The sequence below is a fragment of the Carlito syrichta genome, unplaced genomic scaffold (assembly GCF_000164805.1).
Source record: "Carlito syrichta isolate Samal-C Ts95f unplaced genomic scaffold, Tarsius_syrichta-2.0.1 Scaffold30470, whole genome shotgun sequence".
Taxonomy (NCBI): domain Eukaryota; kingdom Metazoa; phylum Chordata; class Mammalia; order Primates; family Tarsiidae; genus Carlito; species Carlito syrichta.
In genome coordinates this window covers 261,371-282,789 of record NW_006974566.1, presented here as the reverse complement: position 1 = coordinate 282,789, position 21,419 = coordinate 261,371, and the positions used below count along the sequence as shown (strand labels likewise).

The following is a 21,419-nucleotide window of genomic DNA, read 5'->3' as shown; positions in this document are numbered from 1 at the left end:
ATGGCTTTATAAACAACTTTTAAAAGCACAGAGATTTACTGAAAATGTTTGTAACTCATTCTTGTCATCAAATAGTAAAGGAAATAAAAGTACTTTCCAAATCCTTGGTGTTGAGTAACTTCTAAGCATAATGTCTAAGTCAGGCTTGCAAGAGACTCGTTTCTCAACACTCAGTAGCACAAAAAATTTTTTAAAAGCTGAGGCTCTGCTGACCTTGGCAGTATTTTACATGTTGTACAGTAATGTTCCTCTCTGGTCAATTGTTCTTTTTCACCAGCTTTAATTTGTTGAGGTTAAGAAAAAGTTTATCTTCAGCCTTGGGCATATATGCCTTTCTTTTCTCTGACTTTTTGCTTTAGCAAACATTTCTTCTAAGCATTCTGTGAACATTCCTTTCTATTGATTAATGATCATGATTAATGCCTTCTTAAATACTAAAAGGTGGTTTTCAAACTCTGAGTAACACTTTAACTGTGTCTCTCTCACCTCTATTAATCTTTTCCAGCAATAATCGCTTAGAAGATTCCAGTTTTATAGGGAATGTGTTTTAAGTGCAAACTTAGAAATAACCCAGGGAATTATTTTTATTCGAAGGAATATTCTTAAATGACGTCATCCTCTAAGACTTGAAACTTTTAAGGCTGCTTATCCTCTTTTTGATTATTTTGACATCATTCTGTTCTGAACTTGGAGGTTTTTATTTTTGCCATTTTTCCGTTCACCAAATATTTGTTGAATTGCTACTACATGTCTGGTACTTTTCTAAGTTTTGACACATAATCATGAATAAAACACAATCTCTGACCCAGGGAATTTATATTCTAGTAGAAGGAGACATTCACAAACAAGTCACAAACTACAGTGCATCAGATCTGGATGTGATCTTCATTGACATTAACTGATTCGTAGACAATGGGTTGGTAGAAAATATTCCAATACACAGTCAGGTGCACCAATGCAGTAACCACATATGTTATGTGCACCACATATATAAAGCTGTAATATAATGATGCAATAGGACTTTTTGAGTGCATCCTAATGGCTGGGATCCATTTATGGTTATTGGGGCAGAGCAATGCGAATGACAAAGTGGCCAGCACTCATCATCGTGGTATTTGCACAATGAGTATAGTTTTTTTGTGACTGGTTAGGCATCCAATAGGGGAAAACATTTCTTCACAACTAAACATGCTCACCCTCAAGCAGTCATTTATTATAAATGCGCTGGCATTGCTATAGACTCGTATTTTTTCCTGTGAAATCTTCAATTGCTGAACATATTGGAAAAAAGAGAGACTGAAATAACATTTAAAATAAATAAAATTAAATTATAAAAATGAAATTAATTATGAGATGACCCAAAAAAACCAAAGAGCACTTTGCTTGAACATGGAGAACCCATCATTTGCTTAATTATCTAACATCTAATGTTGAAAATAGCTATTTCTTGGCAGGCTGCAGGAGCTCTTAAAAGGTATTCTCTAAGGTGAGGGTTCTGAGGCTTTTTGTCTCTGTCTACATGAGAACACAAGAAACAAATTCTAGTGAGCCCCCAAATAAAGATGTTCAGAAATGGTAAATGGAATTTTATTTTTGTTTCTTTTGAAGGGAACCATGGTGCCTTTCTTCCATGAACACTGAGGTACTGACAGTGAGTTTTTATTTTAAAACATCTAAATGAGAAAAAGACATTCTACAATATGAATGAAAATTAGGTCAGTATACAGTTAACCTCAGTTTCCAAATAATAGCTAACACTGAAATTGCACAAATTATTCATCTGACGTTGTTTTAAATGGTTCGTATAACTCATATTTCTCACTACAAATATATGCAGCAAATTATATATCATCAAGTTCCCTATTTTATAGATGAGGAACCAGATATCTTCTCCAAGGTCAGGTGAAAGAGTCAAGACTGGAACTCAGGCTTTCTATTACACCATCTAGTCATGGACAAATGTCTCATGTGTGTGGTGTGGTGTTCCAGACACATGAAAGGGAGACACCATGACCATATAGCTGCTCTCTGAGTCCCAGTGTGGCCACGTCTACCCTGATGTCCCCGACTGCACTTTGCTAGTCTTTCCCTTGGTTCTGACTTCTGACTTTTGTCACTCTTCTGTCCTCTGTTTCCCCTCTGCTTTCACCTCTGTTCTTGCTCTATTTCTTGGATGGTGAGAATATTAAGCCAATAAAAGGACCTATGGTGATTGATACACATAGTCTTTCACAATCCAGAACTTCTTGGACTATGATAGTAGTTTCCATATCAATAGTTCTAGAACAGATCTGTAGATGCCAACATTCAAATGAATAAACTGAAAAAGAGAAAAATATTTGAGCTCTGACCACCGAGCAATTACTCAGTTGTGTCTAATTCTTTTGTGGGCATGATGTATAAATAATAATAAATGGCAATCTGCTATATTAGTCACATTTCTTGATTTTGGACTCCTTATTTGAGGAAGCCTGTTGGAGATGTGGGGGGAGATACTTACTTTTAACTTCCCAAGGATGCCCTCTCAATAAATTGCTGTTTGAAGATACTGTGCTGCTGGTTTAAAGACAGAAGAAGGGGGCATGGCCTCTAGAAGCTGGAAAGGTCAAGGAAAGGGATTCTCCCTTGGAGTCTCCAGAAGGTCTATAGCCCTGTAGATCATATTAGATTTCTGACCTCAAGAATCATAAGATATTGTGAACAATGCTGCAATAAACACGCATGTGCAGGTATCTTTTTTATAGAGTGATTTGAGTTCTTCAGGGTATATTCCCAGTAGGGAGATTGCGGGGTCATATGGGAAGTCGATATTTAGAGCTTTTAGGAATCGCCACACTGCTTTCCACAGAGGTTGCACTAGTTTACACTCCCACCAACAGTGTTTAAGTGTTCCCTTTTCACCACATCCTCCCCAGCCTATGTTATTTTTTTAGTTATTGATAATGGCCATTCTGACTGGAGTTAGGTGGTATCTCAGTGTAGTTTTAATTTGCATCTCCTTGATGATTAGTGAGGTTGAACATTTCTTCATGTGTCTGTTGGCCGCTCGTATGTCTTCTTTGGTGAGGTGTCTGTTTTTATCTTTTGCCCACTTTGTAATGGGTTGTTTGTTTTCTTCTTTTCAGAACGTTTGAGTTCCTTGTAGATCCAAGATGTTAAGCCTTTGAACAAAATCATGAATTTTGCAGCAACCTGGATGGAGCTAGAGTCTATAATACTGAGTGATCTTTCACAGCAACAAAGATCTGAGTATCACATGTTCTCACTCATAAGTGGACCTTGAACATCTATCGTAATACTATAATACAAGTATTGACAGTGGTGGGAATCTATGGGGTGGGCAGGGAGGGCAAGGGTGGTGGGATTAATGGTAGTCAATATCTGTCTGGGGACAGGGGGGACGCCCCTTATCAACAAGGGTGCCTGAACGATGCATATTTGTATACCTAACCCTTAACTGTACCCCATAATTTTAAAATAAAAATTATGTTTTAAAAAAAGAAAGAAAAAAGAAAATTAAAAAAAATCATAAGATAAATTTGTGTTGTTTTAAGGCACTAAGTTTGTATTAATTTGTTACAGAAACAACGGGAAACTAGTACAAGTGTGCTAAACAGAACTCTCTTCTGCCCTCACCACTTACATCTGGCTTTTCTAGATTATGAGGCGATAGCCTTCGCTATGGAGTTGCTACCACAGACTCAGGCCCCTCCTTTCAGGCATGGTCTATCTGCCATTCCTGGTGTGGTCAGAAATCTCTTCTTTCTTTTCACTCAGTGTCCCCAAAACTTCCAGATTATCATCTCATCCTCTTGGCCTCCTAGGTGGATATTCTTAATAAACAGTCTCTCTCCTCCTAAGACTTTGGGGCAGATGCTATTTGTGGTTCTGGTCCTGAGACACATAAAGCATTTGAGGGAAAATAGCCAGTGTTCTGAGATAAAACAAATCTATGGACATTTTCATTCAATATTTACTATAATAATTCCTATGTGGAGTTAGGAGATGTTCAAAAGACCTAGTTTGGATTCAGATAATGTAGATGAAGTTTAACCTGGGCATACATAGATGTTTAAAGTATCATGAGGTAGTGAATGATTGGGGGAAATGGACAATCAGAGGAAAAAATATACATTATGGGCTAAAGCAGTTTTTGAAGTTTTCATAGAAGTTTAGGAATTTTGTAGGAAAAAGAATATTAAAAATAGTTATTCAGGAGTATATTAACCTCTTTTTTTAAAAAAAAATAACTAATTTTCTTTAAAAACAATAGAAACTACAAAATTTTTCTTTAAAAATTGCATAAATGCATATAGTCATATAACCATAACATTTTACACATAATTTCAGGGAGTTCACAGACTTCTCTTGATGTTCATCTACAACTCAGTGGTTCTCAGGTTAAATATCCTTTGTTTAACTTCTTTGTTATACAAAGCAGAATATGGAAGCCCAGTTACCATGAAGGTCTTACCCAGGGTCATTAAGCTAATTGCAGAGACTAAAAATAAGCTTTCAGATTTCTGGATCACTGTTCTCCCAGACCTTGGCCAATAAGCAGGCTATTACATGAGGAGGCCCAGTCACTGAGTGTTTGTCATTTGATGGGACTAGAATGCGTGGTTTCCTCCAAAGCCAGATGTGGTACTGCTGGAAAATGCGGTGGAATTTTTCTGAGAGTAGAAAATAATACAGTGGAAATAGTTGTTTGGGTGATGCCTTTTGCTTTTTCAGACCCAGTCATTTATGTAGTCAACAGATACTTTCTGACTGCTTTCTATATGTTAGGCACTATGATCTGTGCTGTGCTTAGAGAGAGATGAATTAGACCCTGTTCTTGTCCTTATGGATTCCTATCTAGGATAAGAAAGACAGATACAAAAAAAACACAATTCAGAGTGATAAAAAATGTTGGGAGAGTTTAAACAGACTGTCCTCTCCTCCCTTTGTTATTAATGTGATTAATGTGATTGCCACTCTCTGCTCATGTCCTAAATGTCAAAGACAGATTCTCAGGAGGATTAAAGGACAAAGAAGACGTGATTAGTTTGCATGTGGTTGATATTGTTTCCTTCTGTAATTCTATGGAAAATAATGAGTATTCCAACTTTGCTGATAAAAAAAAATGTGTTTCTTTTTTCTTCAAATGCAAACTCACACTTTCCCCAGAATTCCAAGGTAGAAGCCTCAGGTGTTCTCTTGATGCCATATACAGAAGTAGGAGGGTCTTACTTTTCATAATCAATAGTAAAAAGTCATGTTTTCTCAATAAAGACACAAATACTATAGTGTGAGTATGTACTGGTGAAAGAGAGAATATTGATACATATATAGACAAATTAATCTCAAGAGCAAAATAGCAGTAACATCTGTGCTGGCCTAAGGGACAGAATTCAGGAATTCAAATCTAAATCCTTAATTCAGTAAAGATGTCTGAATGACGTCTTTCTTCCCTTCCCATACCAAGTCATTTTTCTGTGAAAGACTTTCCTAATGCTCACCCCAGAATCTGTTAAACTCACTTCAGGCAGGATTTAGTCATCTTCTCTGCAGCTTTAGATGGAAGATGGTGGAAATCCCTTTAATCCTGACTTAATTATAAAGAAATGGGAATCTGGAAACAAAGCAATAGATTGCCTCTACTCTCAAAGAGACATTCAGATTTATTGAAGTCAGTCTTGCAGATGCATAGATCTGGATGAGGCTGGCAAAACAAGATCCTGAAATAAAACTGGCAGCCAGGAAAAACCAAAACCTGTCAGTTGCTCCTTTCATATTATGCCTACTTCTGTCATTCTCTGAGGTTATGCCAAGGTAAGAAGTAAATAGCTTTCTGGTTTGAATGTGGCAACACTTTCATTGCCATCTCTTGACATAACTCAAGAGAAAAATTGTGTTGGGTTTCTTGTTCCCTAATGAGACAAAACAGGTTGGAGAAAGGCAGAGTAATGATCGCATTTCATGGAAAACCACAAGCAGAATAAAAAACAATGCACTTTCAGGTAGCAGACCCCAGGTGGTTATATTTTTTTGTATGTGTTACTCCTTTAAGTGCTGCCCACAATTAGATAGTGAGAAACTCTTTTTGAGGATAATTTAATCATAGTTTTGTTCTTATCAAAGCAGCCTAGAATTATCCATGGGGTTGTTTCCCAAAAAACAGGGATAGGAGAAAGCATCATTTTCATTCATTTTTATTACTCTTATTTCCAGTTTAAAGGAAAGTAAAGGATAGGATAGGAGAAGAAGGGATGGATGGAATACAATCCCTGCTTCCTTTTCAGGTGGAAAAACAGTCATTAGCTTAAAACTGTGACTTCCCTTATAATCAATGTGCTCAAACATATTTACCTGGTTAAAGATGTCCGGACCCATTTGCTCCTTGTTCACCAGTTGAGCCTCATCTCTTAATTCTTCCTCTTTCTGCCCCTGCTGGCTTCCTCTCCCTTTTTGTAGTTTCTGCTCCAGCCTTAAAAAGCTTCTTTAAAATGTCTTCAATCTTTGAGACTCATGGTCCATGAACCGCTAGTCCTTCCAAATGGAGCCTCCAGGTGGATCCTAATCTGACTCCAAAGCTTATAAGCAATTATGCTGTGGCATAAGAACATTATTTTTATAATGCTACATATATAAGTTGTAAGTATTTTTCTCTCCCAAATAAAAGAGAAAAGTATTCATGTATGTTCTTCCACATTCCTTACCTTGCATGAAAGTTTAAGAAGGCAAAGACAAAGTGGAGCCTTGCCACTGTGGTCTCTCATATTTGACCTTCCCATGTGCTGTTTCTGCCGGAAACAATCTCTCCTCCCACGGTTGGCCATGGCTACTTGGCAAGCTTGTTTTGATCTTTCAGATTTCCACTTAGATATCATTAATCCAGATATTTTCCCACTGACCCCACAAGTTGGGTTAGATGTTCCTGATGTCAGGATCTTTAGAACTTCTCGTATCATAGGGTGCAACCATATCTGCCTTATTCCTCATTATAGCCAAGTATCTGGCCTGGTTTCTGGCACTTACTAAGCCTTCAATAGATATGCGTTTATTAAGCAAACAACAAAGCTAACATTCTTCTTTCGTTCTGCCTACCAATACTGGCCCACTCCAGCAAAAAGGAAGAGATCAAACCATGGCCATGCTCATCTGAAGTCAAGAGATGTCAACTCAGTTCAAGTTGAACATAGGATTGGGGAGGCAGAGTATGGCAAACTATAAAAAGGCATGGAACATAATTTACTATCTTTGAGAAAATAAGAAACAAATCTAGGGCATTTTTTAATATAACCCCAAGTGAACACCTGAAAAATGTAAGCAATTATGTTTAAGGAAATATATTTAATCTTGGAGTCAAGAGTAACAATATGGAAGAAATTATCCCTTCAAGAAAGCAGGACCTCACCTTTTACTAAATTTTCAGAGGGACTTCTCAGGGCAAGGTGTGACACTGAAATCAGGCCTCCCAAACAAAAGAGGAATTGGAAGGATCCAGAGTAGAGCTTATGACAGAACAAGCTTAAGACAAAAAAGAATATTCTAAACATGAAAAGAGTCCTCATTACTGCCTTCAGGTGATCCAGGTGATTTCGGGGTCAGAAAATGAAGTAATGGGACTCACCTTTCAAAGGTAGCCCATGGAATTTACCTTCATTGCTCTGTTGTCATTACTCAACTACGAGAAAGTGTGGTCAACATTTTTCCTTTTGGGTTAGGAAATAAATAATAGAGGATAATAGAAATTATAGTTAAAATAAAGCTTTCTGTAAAGGAGAACTTGCCAATGGAACAGACTGTCAGAAAGGACATTGAGGGAAGTGTTGGAGTCTCAAGAACAGATTCCCACCTGTCCATAGGTGAGGTTCATGAAACATTTCCAAAGCAAGGCCCTTTCTAGCTCTTTAGACAAATTCTTTCATTGCTTTCATGGGAAAATATCCATCAGGACTTTTGTGGTTCGTTTGTTTGCTTGCTTGCTTCTTTAGAAATGTGTGTAACATCTACACCTGCCAATGAGACATAGTTCAGGAGACCATTGAGAGTGCTCAAGAGCTGGACAACTTCATGTTACAGTTTCTTTTGTGTTTGTTCTCAAAAGAGGTTTATCTTTCTCTGTCCTCCCATCCCAACTACAACCTCAGTCAACCCTGCAGACAGGCATGCCTCAAACAAGTAAGTCTATTTGAAACCACAGGGACCACATCCTTAAGTAACAGATGATTACACAGCAGTGGCTTTTTTTCTGGAGAGCTTATCTATAATTTTTCATCCTCTTTGCTTGTTTCCTCACTGTCTCATGGCCCTTGTTCTTTTTACCCAAAGTAGCAGCTTCTGTTACTATGTATATAACACAGCATAGTTATACTTCTCCTGACAACATTCTCACAGTGCCTTAGTGTACTGTTGAGACTAAACAATGATCATGCGTTCTTTTTTTTTTTTTACAAACTTTAAGACATTTAAGCCAGGCTCGGTGCTTCAGCTTGTAATCCTGTGCCTTGGGAGGCTGAGGTGAGTGAATTGCCAGAGCCCGCGGGTTCGAGACCCGCCTGGCCAACTTGGTGAGACTTCATCTCTACAATAAACCAAAAAATTAGCCGGGTGTGGTAGCACACGCCTGTAGTTCTAGATACTTGGAAGGCTCAGGCGGAAGGATCGCCGGAGTCCTGCAGGTTGAGGCTGCGGTGGCTGGGAGCGGCCACTGCACTCCAGTCTGGGCAACAGAGTGAGATTCCAACTCAAAAAAAAACATTTAAAATATGGTTTTTTAAAAAAGACTGGAACTAAGTTGTTGAGAACACTGTTTCTAAATTGTAAGATCCATGGAGTTAGATGTTATATACCAAGACCTAACACAGAATAGAGTGTATTGTGATTATTCAATATGTATTTGTTAAATAAACAATAAAACATTATTAAACACTAAAAATAGGGGCTTTCTTTGTAAAAAATGTGTTTTACTAAAGAAGTGCACTTGGATAAAATTAAAAATGAATACTCTATGCAAATAAGCATTATTGAATCATATTATACTATACTATAGTATGATATAGTATAGTATTTTTGAGATGGAAAGGAATTTGGAAGATTTTCAGCCCTATCTCTTTATGATCACCAAAGTAAAGAGTAGCACAGAGAGGCAAAACAAAACGAAAAACCTTTCTCCCAAGAATATAATCAATTTATGAGACACTTTATAAAATATTTAAATAATTGCTAAAATTATTAATTTATTACTACAATTAAAACCTAGAGTGCTGATTGACAGTATCAGAGAGTAAGGACAATGTCCTTATTTCATATTACTGAGTTGTAATTTCTTTTTATTCCTCAATGTCATCTTTCATGAATGTTCACTAAATAATGACTTATTGTTGACAAATAAATAAAGCAGAGAAATTTTCTTCAGTTGATTTACCAGCCTTTTCTCTTCTACCTCCTTGACCTTTCTGCTTTCATGAGCAACTTGATTTGGTAGAAGCCATTAGGTGACATTTCTTCTTTAAGGGAATGGTTTGATATGGACCTGTTAAAGAATCAAGCAAAATCTTCCATTGCCTGGAGATTGTTTGCTCACATATTAATATAAAATACTACTGAAGAGTCTTGAGCTTTTTCTTTTCATATATCCATATCTCTGTATAAAAATAACCAATGAAATTAGTCCAGAGGTTATATTTGTATAAAACTCAAGTTCTCTGTTTAAGCTAGCAGAACTGTCTCCTATGGTTGGCGATTCTGAGAAAATGCCTTGTAAACAACATACAGGCTTTTTTAATCTTTCTGTGATGACTGAGGTTCAAATCTAGCTTCTGACTTAAAAACTAATCTTAGGTCAAGTTTTTTTTCTATGTGTTGTTCGGTTTTAGACGGCCTATTTATGCATCTCTACTACAAGACTGTGGGTTAACAGTTTTCAAGACTGGTGATGCTCAGCTTAAGATTGAAAACTGTCTGGGGATTTTAAATAAAATAGGCTTTGATCTCTTATTAGACAGCTACTTATGGAACGATTGTGATGCTGTTGAACTTTTGAGATATAGAAAACCTAGCCACAAATCTGCTCTGTAGGCAATTGGTCTAGAAATAAATTGATTAAATAGGGAATTCAAAAATGTATTCTTCTTTTAGGAAAATAGGTCAGACAACAAAGACCCCTGCAATACCAATCTCATACAATGTCCATCTTATTTGCCTCCTTCTGTCCAGGATTTCAGCTTTGCCCCTTTCATTCTACTTTACTGATTCATGTGCCTTACTACCCATATACTTCATTTTTTATTGCTTTTATTTACCCATTCAATTTTGGTACTTAGCAGTAAATCAACAGGATGACAGAACCATTTACTGTTGGTGCAAAAGTCCTGTAAATATATCCATGTGGTTATCCCACAAACCCCTTCATCACCATCATAATCACCAAGATACAATGACTTCACTGCTTCTGTAATTCCACCTCCAGGCATCCCCGTCAGTTTACCTTTTCTATTTTATTTTTCTTTTGAGTGTCTTTCCTCAATTTTTTTCTAGATAAAAAGATTGAAATTAAACATGGAGAAATAACAATGAAAATAGTCTTATGGAAGTTTGGTTCTTTAAATTCAAATTCCTTTGTAAAGCTTTCTAAAGTATTATTTTTTAAAATATGCCATATTCCAAGAAGAATTAGAGGTGACTTTTAACACATGTATAAAACAAGAAAATAAAATAAATGCATGAAGAACACGAGGGAAAGAAAGTAAATTGAATCACAGATCTGCAATTGCTTTAAAATAAACCACAATTTTGACTTTGATTTTTCTCTTTTCAAACAAAGAGGGGAGCCTTTAAAAAGATATGGGCCACAGAGGCTATTTTAAAAGGATAATACCACTTTAAATGCAGTTCTAGTTTCAATAGAATGAATTTGAACAAATACCTTTATAATTCAGAGAAAATTACAGCAGAAGCATCAGTTCAAACTTACTCGGGTATTTTGTTTTAAGATACAAAATCTCTCCACATTCCCTCCCCTTTGTAGGGGACTTTTGAAAAAGGAAAAAAAATGCACTGAATATGTTGATTATGTGTCATCTAATCAACTTTTAGGGAATGACACAGGTATCTGAAACCGTGTTATATCAACTACAGTTGCTGCCCTTCAGGACATCTCAGTCTTAACTGGGAAGATAGACATGTTCACACAGTTCTAGTGGATCAAAAACATACTCATCGCAAGATGCACAGTCTCTCAATGTGGTGGCTGCACACCAGATTGCCAAAATCACAGACAGGTTTAAATACTTTTCTATTGCTAGACATAATGAGATTCAATTCTCTCTTCTAAAGGTGGAATGATAACACCTGCAACATAACTTTGCTATGAACATCTTAACTTCTTTTCAGTCTTAGCAGGATTAGCATGATTCCAGGAAAATTCTTCTTAACCTGTCTGACAACATCATTTCCCCATCAGACACTTGTGACTTTCCTTCTTAGCACTCCTCACAGCTGTAACCTTACATTTATATTTGTGATTCTTTGATTAATGTGTGTCCTGGGATTTAGCCCCACTCCTGGAACCCAGTAGATGTTCAATAAATATTGGTTGAATGAATGAGTTATTGGATAAATGAATATATGAGTGCATAAAAATTAAGAACACTATAGCACAGACCACATGCTTAGCTCAGTGTCTGGTCTCTTGGTGATCCTATACCCTTGGCTAAAAAAATCCTCTCATTGTTACTGCAGGAAAACAGCATTATTGTTATTAGCTTTTCTGTCGAGTGTCTAGGAATTCACCAAATAAAAATATTTTAAAAATATATAATGGCTGTAACCTAGACTAATTTTTATCTTACTCCATATTTTGTAGAGCTAATATGGCTAAGAGAGCTAGCTTGCTTTCCTCTAGTGAAGAAAATATCTTAAACCCTTGGTATTAAGATTAGAGAATCAATGCAGAAAAGGCTTCAAACATTGTACCTTGAATTATATTTCATGTTTAATATTTATTCTATGAGCACATTTACAGTAATGAGTTTTTTCTCAGATCCTTTCACACAAAGAGTATAAACTTTCTGTTTATTCTCTTCGACTTAAATATATGGCACAAAACAGGAATATGCCTCTGATTAGAGCATTTTAATTTCACAGTGACAGAGTAAACATCCCAGTGTATAAGGCAAAAATCCTCTTCACTCTTTGCACCTCTACAGATAATTTCTTAAGTTATGACCAGTTTACCTGTAAAGTCAATAAGAGAAAGACCTTTTTTTGTTTCTTAGTCTTAACAGTGTTTAGCACATTGTATATGCTTAGTAAAAATGTGTTAATTAAAGACTGTATGATTGAATGACTGACATTAGATGAATGAAAATGGATATAAAAGCATAAGCAACGTTCAAATTCCTCTTGGGAAAAAACTGGTCTCACCTATAGGGTCTCAGTATTGTCTCTTCATTATCTGGAAATCCTCATCTTCAGTTACTACTTTGAATTTTATGCTACTAAACTTTGTGATGTAGTGTCAATGTCCCCCACACAAAAGACCATCAGGAACATACCTATAATCAAACAAATTTTAGCTTATTCCTCATTGCACTGAAAGAACCGTAGGGTTCTTTAACAAGAAGTTGTTAGGAATGACTAATTGTAGCATTTGTATTTGTATTAGGTAATTTGGAAAAGAGTTCAGGGGAGTGGGGGTTCACCCTGAATTGATTGGTGTCAGAAAACAGTGTAATTCTGTGATTTGGTATCTTAATACATTTTAAGTAGGAAAAAAAGGAAGAATGGAGGGACATTAAAGCTGTCATTGGTAAATAAGCAGTAGATATTCATATTAGCTGAACGGAGAGGTGTTTGGTATTTTGTGACTTAGACAATGTTGATGCTGTTAGTGTTCAAACATAATCATGGAGTGGTCTTGCCTTGATTTATCATGATCCTAGAGTGACATTACCAGATGCTGATATTCTATATAACTGACATGTTCAACAGAACACCAAGACCTGGCAGTGAATACCAGGCTAACTCTTGGATTTCAAAAACTACTTTGTCACTGAAAAAGTGACATGAAACAATTATCGTTATCCATTTGATTTAGGTCAGATTGATTTCTCAGTTCTTAGTAAGCCTAGGATTTAAAAAAAAAAAGTCAAAAGTAGAGTTGACACAATTAACATCATGCTCATTAGTGAAAGACTAAAGATTTTTCCCTAATAATTGGAACAAGACAATGATCCCCACTGTTGCCATTTCTATTAAAGATAGCACTAAAAGTTCTAGCCCCAGAATAATAATCTTCAGATTTAATAAAATTGCTAATAAAACTCCAACACCATTTTTTGCAGAAATATAAAAACCTATTCTAAAATTCATATGCAATATCAAGGAACCATGAACAGCCAAAACAATTTTAGGAAAAAAAAAAGAACAAAGTTGAAGAACTCATACTTCCTGATTTCAAAACTCTCTACAAAGCTACAATAATCAAAATAGTGTGATACTGGCATAAGCTCAGACATACAGAACAATGAAATAGAATTGAGAATGCAGAAATAAACCCTTGCATATGTGGTTAATTAATTTTTGTCAAGAATGCCAAAGCCATTCAATAGTGAAAGGACATTCTTTCCAACATATGGCACTAGAGAAACTGGATATTCACATGCAAAAAAAGAAGTTGGACCTTTATTTGATACCATATACAAAAATTAACTCAAAAGGGGTCAAGACTTAAACATAAGGGTTAAACTATAAAACCCCTTAAAAAACAGAGGGGGAAATTTTCATGACACTGAAATTGGCAATGATTTATTGAACATGACTGAAAGCACAAGCAATAAAAGAAAAAAATAGATAAATTTGAGTTTTATCAAATTTAAAACTTTTTTAGCATCAAATGATGCCATCAAGAGAGTGAAAAGACAACTTACAAAATGGGAGAAAATATTTGCAAAGCATATATACCTGATAAGAGATTAATATTCTAAAATTCATATGCAATATGAATTTTTTAGAACACTTTTTTAGGCTCTTAGAAGGCAACAGCAAAAAACAGACAATCCAATTTAAAAATAGGTGAAGAACTAAAATAGATATTTCTCCAAAGAAATATACAAATGTCTTACAGTACCACATAAAAAGATATTCGACATCACTAGTCTTAGGGAAATGCAAGTCAAAACCACAATGAGGTGCTACTCCACAATCCTTAAGATGCTTATTATTAAAGAAAAAGAAGAAGGAACAAGAGGAGAAGAGAAAGAAAGAAAGAGGGAAAGAGAGAGAGAAAGTACACTAGAGGTTACCAGGGACTGTAGGAAATAGGAAATTATTATTTAATGAGTACAGTTTCTGTTTGAGGCGATGTAAGAGTTCTAGAAATTAATAGTGGTGATGGCTGCTCAATATTGTGAACCACTGACTTGTACGTTTAAAAATGATTGAGATAATCAATGGTATATTATGTATATTTTACCACAATAAAAGAAGAGGTCAAGTTGTTTTCACAGGGAAGGAAGAGCAACACATTTTGGTAACAGGAGGCGTTATGGAAGGGGTTGGGGTATTTAAAGACACATAAAAAGAATGAAAAGGGTTCATAAATATCAATTTGTGTTTTTTAATTAACTAAATTTTTAAATTATTTTATTTTATTTTATTTTTTTATTTTTTTATTTTTGAGTTGGAGTCTCACTCTGTCACCTGGATGTGGGGTACAATTCAGGATTAGGTATCCAAGTGGTCATCATACAGGTAAAGTTTGGGCTTCCCTTTGGTTCCCACTTTGCCAGGTTTGAGATCAGGTACCTTTATTAATGATGTAGCCCCCATCCCTCCCCTGGCAGAATCCTGCTACTGCCAATTCCGTTCTTATAGTATTAAGGTAAATGTTCAGGGTCCCCTTATGAGTGAGAACATGTGGTACTCAATTCTTTATTTCTATGATAGATAACTGAGTATTATAGACTCTAAATCCATCCAAGTTGCTGCAAAGTTCATATTTTTTTCCTTCTTTAATGCTGTGTAATATTCCACCATGTATACGTACCACTTTTTAAAAAAAATCCAGCCCACATTCACTTGGCAGCATAATTGGTTCCATGTTTTTGCTATTGTGAATAGTGCTGCAATAAATATGTGTGGTAGAATGATTTGAGTTCCTCCGGATATATTCCCAGTAGGGGGATTGCTGGGTCATATGGAAGGTCAATTTCTAGATCTGTTAGAAATTGCCACACTGTTTTCCACAAAGGTTTAATTAGCTTGCAGACCCACCAACAGTATAGAAGCGTCCTCTTTTCTCCACATCCTTGCCAGCATCTGTTGTTTTTTGTTTTATTAATGATGACCATTCTCACTGGAGTTAGGTGGTATCTCAATGTGATTTTGATTTGCATTTCTCTGATGATTAGTGAGGCTGAGCACTTTTTCACGTGTCTGTTGACTTCCCATATATCTTCTTTTGAGAAGTGTCTATTCATGTCTTTTGCCCACTTTTTATTTTTATTTTTTGAGTTGGAGTCTCACTCTGTCGCCCAGACTGGAGTGCAGTGGCATGCTCCTGGCCACCACAGCCTCGACCTGCCTGGCTCCAGCGATCCTTCTGCCTCAGCCTTCCAAGTAGCTGGAACTACAGGCAGGTGCTACCACTGGTTTTTGGTATTTGGCTGGTTTTTGATTTATCTGGCTGGTTTTTGATTTATCATAGAGATGAGGTCTTACCAAGTTGCCCGGGCAGGTCTTGAACCCTCAGACTTGGGCAATCCATTTGCTTCAGCCTCCCAAAGTGCTGGGATTATAGGCTGAGTCACCGAGCCCAGCCTACCCACTTTTTAATGGAAATGTTTGTTTTTTTTTCCTTTCAGCACATTTGACTTCCTTGTAGATCCTGGATATTAGGGCTTTGTCAGATATAGAGTTGATTTTTTCCCATTCTGTGGGCTGTCTCTTCACTCTCTTGATAGTTTCCTTTGCTTTGCAGAAGCTTTTCAGTTTAATGAGGTCCCACCTGTCTATCTCATCTCTGATGGCATGGACATCTGGGGTTTTGATCAGGAATTCATTGCCTATTCCAATTTCCATTAGGGTGTCTCCTGCATTTTCTAAGATTCTTCTGAAAGGGTAGCTCAGACACCTCCCCAAAGGACAGAGTTTGGAGGGAGACTGATAATGGAGATAATACTGATAACACATCCTTTAAAACTGAGGGACGGAACATAAAAATATCTGGAAATTATGACTTGAATAGCCTGGATTTCTCTCCCCAAAACTATTCTAGATTGGAAAAATCCCATCTCATCCCTTATAGTGGCTTCTACTTGCAACCTTCTATTTTCCACACCTTTGCTACTCTTAGGCTTTGGACGGTGGCCATTATCTGAGTTTTGGCATCCAGTTAGCTCTAAACAGGATCTGGATAAGACCCAATTTCTTGGAGAATTATTTTTAAAACAGGAAAATGTTAACTGGGCAGATGGGAAATACAGGGTTACCGAGAATGGCAGAAATCTACATTTCCCAAAGAGGAAGGAGAGAGGAGACATTCAATAAATGAATACTTATTGAGTGCCTACTATGTGGTCAGGCACTGTTCTACACCCCCAAAGGGGGAAAAAAGATAGAGACAGCAAACACAAATTCTGAGGGAGAGGAAAGAGACAGATAAGGAAGAAGGCTAAGGGAACTTGAGAAGCCTGAGGTGATGGGGGCTCTTCCTTAGGGCTCCTCTTCAGCCTCCTCACAGAAGTCCTCTTCTTCTGAGGTAGCATCCTAGTACTTTGATACTCAGAAAGGAGGTCGCTGATTTGCTTTCGGTCTCGATGAACTTTATCTTGTCCATGCCCTCACCTATGAACCTGTGGAGGAAGGCCTTCTGGCGGAACATTGCAGTGAACTGCAGGGAGATGCATTTGAAGGATTCCTGGATGGTCGTACTGTTGCCGATGGAGGTGACTGCCATTTTAAGGCCACAAGGCAGGATATCACAGACAGCCATCTTGACGTTGTTGTGGATCCAATCCACAGAGTAGCTGCTATTCTTGTTCTGTACATTGAGCATCTACTCATCTACCTCCTTCATGGACATCCGTCTGCAGAACACAACAGCCACAGTGAGGTACTGGCCATAGTGGGGCTCACAGGCAGCCATCATGTTCTTGGCTTGGCATGGATGACCTGCTGGGTGAGTTCAGGGACTGTGAGACCCCGATACTGCGGGCTTCCATGGATGGTGAGAGGGGCAAAGTCAGATATGAAGAATTAGAGATGTGGGAAGGGCCCTATGTGACTGCTAGCTTGCGGAGATCAGCATTGAGATGGCCAGGGAAATGGAGGCAGGTGGTGACACTGCTTTTGGTGACTGAGAGGAGGTGGTTCAGGTCCCCGTAGCTTGGTGTGGTCAGCTTGAGGATGCAGAAGCAGATGTCATAGAGGGTCTCATTGTCAATGTAGTAGGTCTCATCAGTGTTCTCTATCGACTGATGGACAGAGGGGGTGGCATTGTAGGGTTCAACCACAGTGTCTGACACTTTGGGTGAGGGCACCACACTGAAGGTGTTCATGATGTGGTCAAGATACTCTTCTCAGATCTTGCTGATGAGGAGGGTGTCCATTCCAGAGCCTGTGCTCCTGCCCAGTCAGTGGGTCAGCTGGAAGGCCTGCAAGCAGTCACAACTCTCAGCCTCCTTCCTTACCACATCCAGGACAGAATTAACCAGCTCAGCCCCTCTGCATAGTGGCCCTTTGCCCAGTTGTTACCCATCCCAGACTGACCCAAAACAAAATTGTCCAGTCTGAAGATTTGCCCAAAAGGACCTGAGTGAACAGAATCCATGGTCCCAGGTTCTAGATCCACCGGGATAGCACAAACAGTAAACTTGCCACCTGTGGCTTCATTGTAGTACATGGAGATACAGTCCAACTGCAGGTTGCTGTCCCCATTGTAGGTACCGGTGGGGTCAACATCATGTTCATCACTGATCACCTCCCAGAACTTTGCACTGATTTGGTTGCCACACTGACTGGCCTGGATGTGCACAATTTCCCTTATGGCTAAAATTTATTTTAATTTTGTGACTCGCCTCAAGGTATGCATGAAGCAAGGAAATAGGTAATTTTTTTTTCTCTGCTGGTCGCAGGCTGAAAGGATGGAATGTGCCCCAGAGGCTGGAGAAGTGAGGTCCGAATGTTATGACAGGAAGTTTCTTACTTTGTGTTTTGAGTTGTTGAGGCTAAATTTTAGAAATAAGATTTTGTAAGATTATGACACATAGAAGACTGGAATTTGGGTTTTTTTCAAAATTTACACATAAATGAGATTTTGTAAAATTATGATGCATATAAAGTTGAAATTTTTCAAATAAAAGTCATGCAACACAATTATAAAAATATATGTGTAAGTAGTATAGGTGACTACATGGGTCTGTATCTTCTACACAAAATGCTCTAGGTAATTCTAGACTCTGTACTTAATTTCTCATCTCTAATTTTAAAATGCCATTTTAAAGGTAATTACATTTTTTTAGTAACTCCTATTGCTCTCTGATTAGATAAATAGTAAATACTATTGAAAAATTTATTTATTCTTAGATGTTAGAATGTTCTATATATATTTATGTATATTCAAAATCTTTTTTTAAAGATCAATTGACTAACCCAAAGATTATATCTCTATGCTTTGCATATTTTTTATTATCCATCACATCCTGTCAGAGATGTTAGTCGTTTTGGGCTGGTTCCCAGAACCTTTGACAGGCTTTCATCTTCAGAAACACAATTGTTTCCTGTATGGGTAACCTCTGGAACAGAAAACCTGCTCTTCCACTGATTTGGAGACAAAACTTGTAGCATAGTTTATGCATGCCTTTTTACTGAAGACATGATTACCCTTGTAGTTTCTCACACATGAAAGTTTCTGAATCTGCCATCATCCTCTTCAAAGCACATATTGCCAGAAAGAATTTCTAAGTACACAATTAATTTTATTTTAGTCTCTGAAGTTTCTTTTATTCACATGTGTGGTCCTTTCCCTTCTTCAATTTTATATTTAACACTTGAGGGAAAACACACACATAAATACCCCCCATTCAGTGTACATTGCGGAGATTGATTCTTTGCAGAGACTAGAGTTTGCCACTAAAATCAAAACTCTGTTCAGAGATGTCGCTGAACTTTCAACTGCACAGCCATAGTTGAGCAGAGACGTTAATTTTCTGGTTATACAATATTTCTTAGTTCGGCTCTCCATGTTAGATTATAAAACTTAGACATTAGCCAGACCTTTACCATGTGTTAGGTAGAGTTATCAGATTTAGCATATACATGCTGCTGCTTCTTCCTAAAATTTCTTCTGGCATCAATTTGTTCTGGCAGCACACTAGATCAGCCCTGTTAGAGTTGAGATAATGATCACATAACTTAAACAAAATACTACTATTGTAGAAATAATGTATTTCCCCGTTAGTTTTGGACCTATATACTTTGTGTTCAATTATCTGTAATTCTAAATTCACATTGTAAATCTATACATATAGAAAGCACATGAAATATTAAATTCAAAAAGTCAAATATAAGTATTGATAGACAGATTGTTTACTGAATTGCTCCATGGTTTAATATTGCCTCAAGTTGTTTTTAATGTTTTTATTATGCAATTAGTGTCTTTTTGTTGGAATTTCAAATTAGCATAACAACCTCAAAATAAAAACATGAATTTTAAAAATATGTATAATATCAACAGTTGTAGCTAGAGACCATTTTTCATCTCTATTCCTCTTCTTTCAATCATTTTACATAAGCTTGTGCAAACTGAAGGGGATAAAAGGAAAAAAGAATTCTTACTTGTTCAAGTGTTTCCAAAGCAAGTCTGATCTTTGCTTTTAAATTTCTTCTGAAAAGTCTGTGCCTCATTTGAACAGTATTAAACAGAAAGAATCTGGTAGGATTTGAAGCTGGGTTTCAGACTGTTTAGTGTTGTATTTCGCCAAAGCACTTATTGATATAGTTTCTTTCATGAGAGTATATACTTTTGTGATATAATAAGAAATAGATACATTTGGTCCATTACCCTGGTTCCTGGCACAGAGCTTCTAAAATCCTTGGAATCTTCTGAGTGATAGGGTTGAGAGAAGCATTTTTATTACTCACAATAAGCCCTTCCAATCAAATCTGAATTTATGCTAATGAGGTGACTCTGGAAGTATGAGAATTGGTTGCCAGTGGAACCAACTATGTGAATAGGAGGTTGGAACTTTCAGTCCCACCCCCTGACCTCCAGAGAGGTGAGGTGGCTAGAGGTAGACTTAATTACCATCAGTCAATGATACAGTCATTCATGTTTACTTAATGAAGCTACCATAAAAACTCTAGAAAACAGGCTTTGGAGAGCTTCTGGGCTGGTAAATACATGAAGGGGCTGGGAGAGTGGTATATCCAGAGAAGGCAAGGAAGCTTCTCAAGCTCCCATCCCCACACCTTGCCATTTGCAGTTCTTGTATTTGGCTATTTCTGAGTTGTATCCTTTGTAATACACTGGTAATAGTAAGTAAAATGCTTTCCTGAGTTCTGTGAATCATTTTAGCAAATTATTGAACCTGAGGAAGGAACTTTGGATGTCTCTTATTTATAGCCAGTTGATCAGAAGTGCATACAGGTCACAACCTAGGACTTGTGACTGGTTTCTAAGGTCAGAGCAGTTTTGTAGGAAAAAGCCCTTGCCTTGTGAGGTTTGTGTTAGCTCTGTGTAGTTGATGTAGTTAATTTTTTTTTTTTTTGAGTTGGAGTCTTACTCAGAGGCCCAGACTGGAGTGCAGTGGCCGCTCCCGGCCACCGCAGCCTCGACCTGCTGGGCTCCGGCGATCCTTCCGCCTCAGCCTTCCGAGTAGCCGGAATTATAGGCGCGCGCTACCACGCCCGGCTGATTTTTTGATTTATTGTAGAGATGAGGTCTCGCTGCCCAGGTGGGTCTTGAACCCGCAGGCTCAGGCAATCCACTCACCTCAGCCTCCCAAAGGCGCGGGATTACAGGCTGAGCCACCAAGCCTGGCTGATGTAGTTAATTTTTAGTATGGAAAATCCATTCATTTGTTGTCAAAAAAAAAGGTCTTTTAAAAAAAATTTCCTACCTGGTATTTCATTTTTTTTTTTAGGATGGACTGCCTCCAGAGTTTTAAATTGTGGTGTTAAGTTTCATAACCTAGGGTTTCCAGCTTCAATCTAAAAAAAAAAAACCAATAAATTCCTTCAAAACCTACTTTATTGAAATTAGTTCTGCAGTGTCCAGAAAGTATAACTCAGGTACATGGTTTGTTGGTGGTCTATTTTATTCCAAGAAGGTCTGAAGAGCATCTAAACTTCTCAATATCTTTTCCTAAAGTAGCTGGAAATACAAAGAAGAAACTAAAAACTTGTAACATCAAAAACCACAACTGGCAAAT

General features: G+C 37.3%; 1 pseudogene; it reads right to left on the bottom strand.

Annotated features, from left to right (window-relative positions):
• Nucleotides 1–16,701: 16,701 nt before the first annotated feature.
• Nucleotides 16,702–18,031, bottom strand: LOC103272390 (annotated as a pseudogene).
• Between the last annotated feature and the right edge of the window lie 3,388 nt (nucleotides 18,032–21,419).